Here is a 13,500-nt window from a genome sequence, read left to right on the forward strand (position 1 = left end):
TGAGAGAGCTTAATGCACATCTCTCTGTGGGGAAAGCTGAGAGATGCTGGAGAGGCTTTGAGATATTTTTCCAGGCAAGCTTTAACTGCTGTTTGGTTTTTCCAATGGCAAAACCCAAACTAACAGTACCTACAGATGTTTAAGCAGCCTATAAGGGAGGAGCTGTAACTCACAGTGCTTTACATAAAGCTCCATGAGTTAGAGCACCACTGAACCCAACAGGCATTTGCCTGTTGGGTGTGGGGAGGGCTTGAGCCTGCCTGCACCAGCCCTGGCCAGAAGGTGTGGATGCTCCATCAGCCTCTGGTCCCTCTCCCCTACTCATGAACCTCTTGACAGCGGCAGCACACAGCTGCCAGCTCAGCTTTGCTGCAGCCAGAGCTGGGGTGGGGGCTGGAACAGAGCATCCTCACTCTGTGGTTCCAGCCTGGCTTCACCCAATACCCCAGCTGGGATAGTTGGGGGGGGGGGGGGGGGTCATGAGATGGGAGACCTACATTCCACCCCACCCCCCAGCTCTGACTATGGCAGAGCCGAGCTAGCAACTGCGAGCTGGCAGCTGAGTGCTGCCACTGACAAGAGGCTTAGGGGTGGGGAGGAAAAGGAGCCTCCCCCACCTCACAGACCCCCCCCCCCCCCAAGTACACCAGCCATGGTATTGTGGGGAGCCAGGTTGGGCCTGCAAGGTAAGGAAGGGCCTCCATTCCCCTTATCCCCAACCAAATGTCTTGACAGCAGCAACATGCAGCTTCTGGCTAGAGATGTAGTTATCATTTAAAAAAATATTTGTTTAACCTCCTCTGATTATATTGGTTAAATGATTAACTGATAACACAGCTTGAATGCTGCTGCTGGGAGCTGCTCCCAGTTGCTGGAGCCCTTTGACTAGGGGGAGTAGGAGAGGAGGCAATCCCAGCCAGACAACACTGAAGCCCTGGGCTGGGAGGGAGGGAGCACCTGTGAATGGAGCACCTAATTGCTTAATTAATGACTCATTAGGCTGCTGGCTCTTTTCCTCTTAGGCTATAGCTACTAGTCCCCCTCGCTCCTCTCCCCTCCCTCTTCCCTCCTTCTCACTCTTCTCTCCTTTTCTCCTGCTGCCTTCTGATTCCTGCTGGGGCACCACAGGGCTTCCCTTCCCCTTTCCCTGCCAGACTGTGCCTGCTCCCTGCTAAAAGATAACCCATAAGCTAACTGGTTATGACTGCACTTATTGGTTAAATGATTAATCATTTAACCTTTCACGTGCCTACTGCCAGCTCAGCTTTGCCAGCACCAGAGCTGGAGATGACGGGAGGTGGAAGCAGAGCTCCCTCGCCTTGTGATCCATCTCCCCCCAAGACCACAGCACAGGTACTTTCCCCCACTCCCACTCCTTCTCCCCATCACCTTCTCCTTCTCCCTCCCTCTGCTGATGCACAGGGAAGAGACTCTCCTCTCTGTGACAGCCCTGGGAGCGCAGCTAGGCTGGTGCTTGTCAATGCAAGCACTAGCCCAACCCTGCAAAGGTTCATGTGATGTGGGCAGAATTGCCAACACTTAACCCTTGCAGGGAACCTGAGTAGAAGTTCCCTAAGGCACTCTGCTCTAGAGCGCCTTCAGCTAATAGCCAAAGTTTTTGAATTTTTGTGCAATCAGCCATTTTAAAAGCACTTTGCAGCCTGAATGTGTGTTGTCATGGCTGTAGAGTGCTTTTAGGGGCCTTATTGCACAAAAAATGTAACTTTAAGCACCCCAAGTCTTAGTTTGCTGTGCACTCTGTCTTCTGGTAGTACCTATTAAAAGCCTATGAGAATTACTTTGCATTTAGAATCAGAAATCCATTTTGAGATGGAATTTAATGTGGACAGTGTAGTGGCTACAATATTGGTATCTAAGTCCACCAAGATAAATATACTATAATCTGAGACAGCATTTCTGCTGATATATCTCAAGAGAGCCTCAACTACAGAACAGGGCATGACAAGCTGTAATTGTGCAACAACCATTGGGGAGTTGAGCCACAGTCCTCCAGAGTTAGAGCATGACCAGCTCTAGCTTCCACTAAAGAACCAACCCTTTTAGAACAGCAGCTCTTGAACTCCGACCCTCTGTGGAGCAGGTACAGAGAGGGACTTAACAACTTGTAGAATCCCTGGTGGGTTACAGTCCTGCCCAATGGAAGCTCAAATCCAAGCTGTTCAAATCCTGGGTGAGCCCCTCTGTGATAACTACTCTCTTGGCTAACATGCTAGGGACTGAATTGGAGACCTCAAGCATGAGCTCTACCAGCATGAACTAAAGACCATGCACATAGTAGCTATTTTCTTAGCAACTCCTATCCTCTGTAGAATGGGCACCGGGAGAGACCAGGGACACATGCTCACCACTGTGAGAACTGAGCCCGCAGATGGGCTCCTTCAGCATTTCTTCACCACCACTCTCCAAGTCGACCTGAAAAACTCTTATTGTTCCACATTTCCTCCATGCTTGTGTTCTTCTTCATGACCCCCTGCTGCCATTCCACCTCATCCCTGTCCATTTGTCAAAGGCTGTTTAATTTAAACCTTAACTTCAAAGCAATCTAATAAAAATAGGATTGAAATTCTTCCAAGTGTCCTTTCCTTCTCCAGGATGAATGTCAGTGAAGGCTTCCACATAAATCCTCAACTAGTTTTGGACCAGGATTCAGCTGAAAATCTAGATGCCAAAGATAACTTATTCCAGTGGGGGATGCATTAGGAATGCTAATATATTTTTAAATGATATTCTTTCATAATATGTAACAGAAAACCATAAAGAATTAACACAATTATGAAAAAAATGGCACTTTACTTCCCAGTGCTCAGACAGTGAAATATGAATCAATAAGCACTAAGCCTAAGTAAAGTTTCAATCACAATGTAGCCATAATTGTTGAGATTTATTAAGAACATATTACCAAGGTTGCTATTTGGGTCCCAAGAAATTCATCACAAAAGGATCATTCACTCATTCATTAACATTTTTTTTCTATTTATTCCCTTTTCAGTTTAATTGGCACCATTTATCTGATGAAGCCCTCATTTCCCACTTGCACTGGCATTTGAAAAGAAAACAGGTTTCCTCTAGGTACTTTGTGCATGAAATGGTTTATCAACTGATGGACTTTCAGTGGTCCTCGTACAGTCCTTTCACATGTCCTGTCGCCCTGCTTTCATGCTACCTCCCTGGAAATGAAAAGCCAGGGCTGTGCCTACTATTAAGAATTGTGATCTTGGGTCCCAGAGCATTTCAGAGGCATTGTGCTCAAAGTGCTAGATTTGTAATGCAGTGTGACATTTATACCCCTTTGCACTGTGTCCTATCAGTTTATGCCAATATTTCTAAAGCAGAATCACAAATACTACTATGATGCTTCCACCCACAGTATCCTGAACATAAAGCAGAGGCAACCACGAGTCATGTATCCCCATGATGTCCATGAGAGGAAAAATGTAAAAAAAAATTGCTGTGCATGTATAATGCATTCATGTGCCAGGTTCTTCAAGGATAAAGAGAAGATTCATGAATTCTCTCCCACAAATATTCCAATGGTGAAGGAAATATTAGCATCTGTACTTTAATGCTGGAAAAAACTGATGTGGTGAGTAGTTAGATGAATCATTTGCAAAGGGCCATAACACAAATCAGTGGCAGAGTTAGAATATACCAATTATTGTCCATTTGCATATTCACCATTATAATGACAGCCATAAACTTTCTGAGGAAAGAAATAGTTTATCTTCTCCCTGGCACTTCCAAGTTGCTTACTTCTCAGTTGTTGCATCTCCGTAGGCACATCTACATGAGATGGTTTACTGTGCATCAGACTAATTTGCTGCACAGTAAAACATCACTGTCTACACGTGCATGGCAATTAGGGCACAGTAGACTAATTTACTATGCTGCCAAATAGTCCTGTCAGATACAAGTGGTTTAAGCGCACGGATAGACAGCGATGGTGGGATTAGTTTACTCCAGCTCATATTGAAACAGAATATATTCAGTTGCATTAATTGCATGTGTAGACATGCCCAGTGACTTATTCTCAGATCACATCCCTGAGGCTGTGCTTTGGCTCTACATGCTAACAAACAGTGGAAGAGATGGGTCCCACACTCTGCTTGTAAGGTTGTGAGGCACACTTCTCCTAATGGCTGGTAGGCTTGCATGCTGCAGTTCGCCAAAGAATGCCTTGGCACAGTGTTGCTTCAAGGCCATGCCTGGGCTTCACAGCCCATTTTGCTCCTGTGCTGAGGTATGGAGGAGGTCTCTGGGGTGATGTGCTTCTCTTAAGACTTCCTGGTTGAGTGCAGTGCCTCGCCCACACATTGGCCATCCCTGGCTGCACTTAGTTCCTGCAATCCCAGCCTCTGGTTTTGGTGCTGCAGGCCCTGGATTTTGCCTCCATTAACCACCCATAATAAGCAGCTGTTAACTTGCTACTTGTTCATACATACCTACATCACCTTTTATCCACACACAAGTTGTTACTTGAACTTCTGCCCAGCAACAGGACTTCTTCTGTTGAACCCTGAGCAGTAAGGCCAGCACAAAGAAACTTAATATCAGGGTTATATGGCAGCCCAGGCAGAAGCCAGAACACAAGGCATAAGCACTCTCATCATCAATTAGCTGAACTGAGCACACAGCTTGTTGTGCACTGAAACATCGCTAGTATGTAGTGGTCTTTTGTGTTAAGCCAACTGCTGCACACATGCTGGCAGTGACCTTATTCTCTTGACCTATTCAGCCTCTACTCAAATCACTACTCCCTCTGTGGAGAGGTGCTCACAAGAAACGTAGAGACAGATTCCCCTGTCACTTTTCTGATGTAGCCTCTGCTTCTACAGTGCATGGCCCTCTGGTTTTGACCATCAAATGTGACCTGCAGTTTATTTTGCTCTGACTTAGGAGCTCTGGCTATTTCACTCTTTCTTCAAGCCTGGCTTTCCTTCATTCCTTTATTTTTCTTCTTTGTTTTTAGAGTCTTAAACTGACATCCCTACCAGTTCTTTGAATATTTTAGGCATAATGGACTGGCTTTTAAAAAAAATACTGCTCAGTAAGATTTTTCCCCTTCACAACTATTTTCTGTGTCTTCAAAAGCCATTCTGGGGCTGCATTGATAGTATTTATTATCCAGGAAGGATTTTCATCTTATTAGTTTAAAAATGCTGGTTTGGCAAATCTATCCAATATGCTTATTAAAAAAATAACAAAAGATCATATTTTTTTGTATATATGCTAGAAAATACATCATTGGGGAGGTGGAAGAATATATTCCACAATGTGGTAAAAATCCCTTTGAAATATCCTTCATGGACATGTAATCTCATAAGCTATTTAAAAATCAGCACTGATAAGTTGCATGTCAACCTCAAAAATGCTAAGTGTATAATTAGGGGCTGTTACACTGAATTGCAAACGCAATGGTTTATTTCCTGCTCAGACACCCATATACAATGGAAATAAGCTGAAAAGAAGATTACAGTTAGAGCCCATTCACATCGTATAGACGCTCTACTTGCAAGTATCATCAAAGGGGCTGATGAACTGGCTCTAAACCCAGACTGCAGTACTTGGGAAGCAGAGAAGCCCTGCCCCTGCCCATGCCCCTGCCCTTGCCAGAGGCACTGGGTCTGATTTGCACTGCCCCGCATCTCAGGTGGACCAGCTCTGCCAACCACAAGGAGCAGTAATGCCCTTTTGTCTTACTAATGGGAGGATTCCCATGACTCATGGGAATGACTGTCTAGCATAGACTTTGTGTAATGATGACACTCCTGTTCTGTCCAGGGGGTAGAAGCATGAGTACTATTCCCACCTGCTATAGCAGCCCCTTGGATCATGGGTGGCTGGGTGCTGGTTAGTGTAACTGCTTCAGGTGCTCTGATCTATGCCAGGGATGTTATGGTGCCAGAATAGGGGTGGGGAACTTGCCCACAGCCAGGGATTGCTTTTGAACAATGACTAACGGAGGGAATTAGGACTGCTGCTGTCCTGGAGGAGCAGGTGCAGCATCTGCAAGTATACCAGGGGCCAACAGTCTATTCCACCCTTTAACTGAGGCAGTGTACACTTGTCATTGTTGATTCCTGGGCTGACTTAACTTAGCTGGCTACAGTTGATAGAGCTCAGAGATTTCAGAGAGTTGAAGTCCAGAAGGGATCATTATATCACTTGGGGTGATTTCCTGTCTAGCACAAGATACTGAATTCACCTATTGCTACACTGAGCACTGTGACTTAACTTAGACTGATGCATTTCAGTCCTCAGGAAACTAAATGGTTGGGTGCCACAAGGTGAGACAACAGGTGAGACAGAAGAGTCATCAGTGGCCGAGGTACTGGCAGTGACAGGGAACTGATTAGGTGTGCCCTGATGATCCTAGCCAAGGATCTACATGTAAAACTGTCAGCAGCAACCCCCACCCCCAAAGCTTTATGTTGTTGCCAAATGCAATGCTGGGGAAAATTCTGGTGTTTGCATGATCAGGATCACACCAATCAAGATGCACCAACCATCTATCCCAGAAAACGGGGTTTCTGTTCCACCCCATTGGTCAGGCCGCAGGTAGAGTACTGCATCCAGTTCTGGGTGCCACACTTCAGGAGGGATGTGGCCAGCATTGAGAGGATCCAGAGGAGGGTCACTCGCATGATCAGGGGGCAACAGGGCAGGCCCTACTAGGAGAGGCTACGGGACCTGAACCTGTTCGGCCTTCACAAGAGAAGGCTGAGGTGGGATCTAGTGGCTGTCTATAAACTTGCCAAGGGGGACCAGCAGGCAATGGGAGAGTCCCTGTTCCCCCAAGCACTACTGGGGGTAACAAGGAACAATGGCCATAAGCTGACAAAGAGCAGATTCAGGCTGGATATCAGGAGGCACTACTTCACAGTCAGGGCGGCTAGGATCTGGAACCAACTTCCAAAGGAAGTGGTGCTGGCTCCTACCCTGGGGGTGTTTAAGAGGAGGCTAGATAGACACCTAGCTGGGGTCATTTGATCCCAGTATTCTTTCCTGCCCATGGCAGAGGGTTGGACTTGATGATCTGCTGAGGTCCCTTCCAACCCTACCAACCATGAAACTATGAAACTATGAACTCAGAGAAATGGCTGAGAGCCCAACCTGTCTCACTTCCTGCCTTCTTTTGTAGTAGGGGTATGGCCCTCTTCCTTGGATCTCTCAAGTGTATTTTAAGAACCCTTGCAGTGGCAAAGCACTGGCAGCCCTCATCCCTCTGCTTTATCTGTAGTAGGTTAGGATGCCCTTAGTGCTTTTGACATGGTTGATCGTATAGTTTTAGAAATAGGTTAGACAAGAACGTGTTTATGATAGTTTGAATAGAGATAATTATAGCAGGGGACGCCTACCCCTGAAACTGGAGAAAAGAAAGAGCACTGTGTCAGAAGGCAGGCTAGGGAAAGGCAGCTTGCAGAAAATCTAGCTGCAGGCTTCAAGCAGCTAATGAGGTGATAGAGAGCCCTTGTTACTCCTTTGGAAACTTGCAGCATCTGGGCCCTGTTTTCAGAGGGGGAGAATTCAAGAGTTACATAAACTGATCACAGGACTAAGAGATCAGTCTACCCCAGATCCCTACAAGTGCAGGAGCTTTTCAGGGAGCTGTATACAAAGGGAGAAGTTATATGTTTTGCTGCTGTTTTGGGTTTTGTGTTAATTGGAGGACTGGGGGCTGATGTGTTAATTGGCTGTAGGGAGCTGATGCCCAAACAAGGTGACTGGAATTATAGGAAGAACTGTGAGGTTCTGGGTGGCTTTACAGGGGAGGACAAGGCCATGGGTGGAGTGCCCATGAGGCACTCTGCATTATGAAGGACTGAAGCCTAGACCGCCCTGCCAGGGTCTGGGACCTGAGGGCTTTGAGCAGCTAAAGCCTCAGCAGAGGGGCGGAAGCCTGGAAGTGCGAGAGTGCTGCTCAGACTAGGGTGTGCAGATTGGGCTGACTGGCAGTCTGATAATAAGTAGGAGGAGGATGGAACAAGGCATTGAAGGTCAAATTCCACACTCTGAAGGTAGCCTTCTAGCCTAAACATCAAGCCATGGCAGGTGAAAGAACAAGGCTACATTTATGGGGGGAGCTAAAATGGAAAAATGGGCACAGTGTGGCTACCAGGGAGCACCATGGCTGCCCCTGGAAACATGCATCTCCCTTACAATGATTCAGTCTTTAGCAGGGAGTTGGATTAGATGGCTTCCTGACGTCCCTTTCAGCCCTGCTTTTTGAAAAGTCTCTGCGGCCAGCCTCAGAATCCCAGAGAGAGGGGCAAAAAGTTTTTAAAGCCAAAAGTTCAACCTACCTTTGCCCTATCCCTCATAGGATTTCAGTAGTCCAGGACAGAAATGGTACCTGGTACTTGGGCAGAGAAAAACCCTTCGTGTTGTTCCACAGCCTTTTGCATAGTTCAGTACAGACAATCAGTCTGTGATCACAATGTATTATTTGTAGTGCAACAAAGTCTAGGAGCCTGTCATGGACCTGGACTGTATTATTCTGGGTACTGTACAATGACAGAGCAAAAAGATGCCCAACTAGCTAACAATATAAGTTAAGACAAGATGGAGACAGGCAGACAGACAGGCGGCAGCAGGAGACCGTGATAAAGTGCTTTTCAGCAATGGAGTCAGCATACCAGCATCATCAAGGGTTTTTGCTGGTAAACTGACAAAGGAGGGTTTTAAGGAGGGTTTTGAAGGAGGATAAGGTGTGCATGTTGTGAATATTAACAGAGAGCCTGATGGCAAGTGTATAAAAAATACATGAGTGTTTGGGTGAGGTAGACTGACATCTTAGACTGATCTGAGATAGAAGTCAAATTTTGGAGGGGAAATGAGAAGAAACAGTTGGTAGGGTGAGGGCAGTCCATAAATGGCCTTGACAGTGAAGACAAGCAGTGTACATTTGCTGCCATAGGAAAGAAGAAGTCTGTGGTGAAGTGCAAAGAGAGAGGTGATACAGTTAAGGTGACAACTGGTAGAATGATCTTTGCAGCAGCGTCCTGAATGGTTATGAGTAGGGCAGGACTGCAAAGCCAAAGAAAGGAGGTTGCAGCCAGTAAGTGAGACATGAGATGAGAACTGAGATGAGAGTTTTACCAGAATAGGTGAATAGGAAAGGCCAGATCTTAGAGAATTGGCAAAGATTAAATGTAGCTCAGATGCAAGGCCCTAAAGACAAGATCAAGCCAATGATGATGCCCACATAATGGGTCTGAGTGACAGGCAGGATGGTGGTGTTGTCACCATGGTAGAGGAGGGAAGGCTTTGTATTCCCTAAGAGCTGTGTTTTGACCGTGTTGAGCTTGAGGTGACAGTTTAGCATCCATGAGGGCATTAGCTAGAGAGACAGGCTGAGTCTGAACAAGCAATAAGTCTGGAGGAGACAGCTAGACCTGCAAGCAGAGACATGGTACAGGAGTTTGTTTTTGCAGATGAGGTCACCCAGAGATAATGTGTAGAGAAGATGAGACCAAAGACACAACTCACAATACCTGTGGGGGTGAGAAGGATCCTCCAAAGGGCATGCTGCAGAAAGAGTAGAGAGGTAAGATTAGAAGAAGGAGAGTTTGGAATTACAGAAGCTGAGAGAGAAAAATAGAGCAATAGAGTCTTGAATAAAGATCACTATGAGCAGAATCAGTGTGCATGGAAAGGATTGCCTTAATTTTGTACCCTGGAAGTACCAGAGAGCTGGTCATATTTTTACCTTCCCATTCTGCAGGACCACTTAGCATTAACCATGCCAGGCTTCTGGGATGTACAGGCCAAAAAGTGACCTAACTTTTCTAGATAGCAAGTGGTTGGGCAATCATGCAGTTTATTCTACAGATAAACTCTGATGTAATTGTCATGCCATTTAAAATACACAATGTGACATTTATATGCTGAAGTTCAGTGCATGCAGAATGTATTGTATACAGCATATTAATTTAAATGAAGAATATCAGCCAATGTGCTAATACTCCAAGTGTTTTTGATGGCCTGTCATATTTCAAGCAGTTACAAAACATGTTATGAAACAGTGCATATTTCAAAACAAGGGCAGAAATGCTCCTAAATAAATTAATTGTCTGAAAGTTTTCACATCTATATCTGGAAAGCCATTACATTTTGCGATTTGCTTTGATCGTGATTGGAAAGTTTCTGTTTTGCATTGCATAGGCAGTTTAAACGGTAAACAGCTTGGCCATGAGCCACACAGAGGGTCAGCAGCAGTGCCAATTAAAGAATCCAGGTCTCTCAACTCCTGTTATCTTGGATTAACCATGCTGCCTCCCACCTAACAAATGCAGTGTGATGCAATAATTTTTTACATTGCCTGAGACTCTCCTACCCTGACAGAAGGACAAAAGTACAGAATGAAATTATTCCCATTTGAACATTATATTCCAAGTAAAAAAGAAGATCCTCATGTATAGAAAGCTGTTAAAAGGTAGAAGACTTGTGAAGAGACCTATTAGACTAAATGATGTAAAAATAAACATGTAAAACAGACTAAGACAAAGCTGAATACTGCCTTCTACAGACACTGTAGATGATTAACAGGAAGGAGGCTGGAACCTGGTGCTGAACCAGAATTGTGATTTCCTTTCCATTTGAAATTCTGAAATGTCAACATTTGTTTTTCATCTGAATTTGGGACAAAATACTGAAATTTCATTTTTTCCCCCCACATATGGCAGGAATTTTGAAAAACAGTGATTTAGAATATTGAAATAGTGCTGATAAGTTAAACATATTGAAGTTTGACATATTGACATCTCCAAAACTGAAATGTTTCCTTTCACTTTGTCAAAATTACTTTGGGGAAGCCTGACATGAAATTCTATGCCCCTATAGTGGCCCAACAGTTGTTTCAGAAATCTGGTGCACCCTTTGGTCTAGGATGGATAAGATTTTCCAGAAACCACCCAGACTAGATCTAAACTGGATCCTGAGTGAGACTGGGAACGTCACTGAAATAACTCCATTCCCCCACTCAGTGTCTTCCTGGCTTTGTCTACATTCCCCTCACAAAAGGGACACATCTGTATTTTTCTTAAATAATTTTCTGTCCTTTTATCTGTATCACCATGATCCAGCTCTCACTGAAGAACATAAAAGGACTTCAATAGAAAGGAAGATTTGGTTAAAAAGACAGTAAAACTTTCGTTCATTTTAAAACATTTTCACATTTTATTTTATTTTTTTAATGTGACAATTTCATAGAAACTTGACAAACATCAATCTAACTCAATAACCAGATGGTCATTCAGAAGAAACTTTATGAAAATTTTGTTTAAAACAGAACGATATATTTTAAATAAATTGGGGAGTTATTTTTTTCAACTCTGGAAAATACTGGTTTTGAGAAAGTGAGAGAGACTTTCTATACCGGGGTAAGCAACCCCCAGCACAGATGCCAATGTGTGGCATGTGAAGGCCTTTTGCTTGGCATTCGCACCTTGGGGCAGATGGTGAGGAAGGGGCTGGGGCTGTGGTGCCACAACAAGGATCAGGCCCCTCACAGCCCCCTGCCATCCACCATTGGCACGCCAACATCTTGCAAGTCAAGGTTGCAGGTGTTTTTGGCACTCTGCCCAAAAATGTTGCCGACCCCTGTTCTGTACACTTCTTGGGCCATATTCTATTCCAGCTAACAGGTGTTCAGGTTGAGTTAGACACTATATACAGTTCCACCTTCCTAAGTCCCTGAAAATCCATTAATGCATCAACTTTTGTATCATACCACCATCTTAGGCTCAACACTAAGTCACAAAAAAACACTGAGGAGGAGAAGGGCCTACCCACCTTTTTAATTAACCATACCTCTTTTTCAGGACCTTAAGAATCATGGACTAAAATTGCATTTGGCATCTAAGTCAATTTAGACACCTAATAGATTAAATAGAATCTGGCTTTAGAAGTGTTCATATGGTGTTACAAGGATTGGCTGAGCTGCATGGCTTCTTCCTTTGCCTTAAGTCTGGATATATCTGTATGACGCACAGCAGTGCTACATAGATTTTTCTGAGCTTGTTCTGTATGCAGTAGCTCCCAAACTGGATGAAGTATAACTGTATCCATGCAGCACTACTCCTGGTTAATTAACTCTACTTTTTATGCTCTGGCTGCTAGCACAAAGTTCACAGATGAACTAAGTACCCCAAGGCTGGGTAACTCTACTTTGCACCATGTCAGTGTGTACTTTGCAGAGAAGGACTTTGCACTTCTAGGGGGTATGCTGTATCTTCTGATTTAAAATGGATATCCTAGATTCTTTTCAGTGAATTATAAAACACAAATAAAGAGGCCTGCATAAAAGTTTTCTCTTTCCTCACTTTCTTTATACAACTGATTTACTTGTAAGACTGATTTTCTTCTTTTTTTAAAACTAATAATTGGGTCTTTGAACAGAATGACAGCTGCAGTTAATTATAAATGATTAGTTATTCTTAAAAACAGTCCTTATTTTTGTATCATCTTGTCAATTCCCAGATGTTTTAGGAGGATTTTTGTGTTTTTTAAAAAAGGATGGATGCTTGGAACCACTTAAAATAAAAATGCATTAAAATAATAGATAAGCATTTCAGCAGCAGATGTTCATTTTCAGTTTGGGAGATCAAAACAAAGGAGTCAAGGACTTCCAAGTAGCCCTATCATATCCTGGTCACTAGGCCATCCAGGGCCCTACATCTGTCCTCCACACATTGGATGTTCCATCCGTTTACAGAAAAAAGAGATTCATATTTTTTCAAAAAGGCATAAGAAAAAAAATCTTTTAAGGTCTACACAGTGATGCCCAGGGGAGGAGCATACCATCTTCTTGACCTCCCTGCATGCATGTTTTGTTATTGATATTTATCTCCTCCATGACCAGGTTAAAAGATCTGCACTTTTGCCCAGGACCCAGAAAGCAACCATCTGTCACCTCTAAAGACATTTTCCCAGAGCCTCAGACATTCACAACTTGAAACAGTATGACCTCCATGCTGTAAAGAAGATGGTTTTCCAGAGATGAAACACCAAGATACTTTGTGGTAGGTTCCCAGCTGCCAAAGTATCACAGCAGTAAGTAATGTCAACAATCAACTTTACATATCAGAACAGAGAAATATTCCCAGACAAACCATGTAAAAATAGAACGATATATTTTAAATAAATTCTCAGTGACACAATTGCATATTTACACTTTGTTTACTTAACTATTCACTTTGGGAGGTATGGGGGGAGGCAGAATTTACCCCTGTCCCTGGACAAGGCCAACACAATATTTTGTTAACCATTCAGTAGGATGCATGGGTGAAAAGAACAAATAAAGATATAGGCCTGGCAGTGCCTATCCACTGCTACAGTACACTATCTGCTCCACAAAGCCAAATCACTGCTTTGCAGCAGGTGAAACAGTCCATTTACACAGCCAGTAGCGTAACTAAGGCAGGGCAATCAGAGCAGCAATCCTGGGCACCATCTTGTGGGGGGAGCAGGAAATTAGCAGCT

At 44.1% G+C, this 13,500-nt stretch overlaps 1 long non-coding RNA gene across 1 annotated transcript; it reads left to right on the forward strand.

Annotated features, from left to right (window-relative positions):
• Positions 1–1,000: 1,000 nt before the first annotated feature.
• LOC109281290 (uncharacterized) lies at positions 1,001–13,178 on the forward strand. The gene is made up of 2 exons (XR_002087896.2): positions 1,001–1,353; positions 12,881–13,178. It is a non-coding gene; the product is annotated as an uncharacterized LOC109281290 (long non-coding RNA).
• Positions 13,179–13,500: the final 322 nt, after the last annotated feature.

Source organism: Alligator mississippiensis, chromosome 1 (genome assembly GCF_030867095.1).
Source record: "Alligator mississippiensis isolate rAllMis1 chromosome 1, rAllMis1, whole genome shotgun sequence".
In the NCBI taxonomy this organism is placed as follows: domain Eukaryota; kingdom Metazoa; phylum Chordata; order Crocodylia; family Alligatoridae; genus Alligator; species Alligator mississippiensis.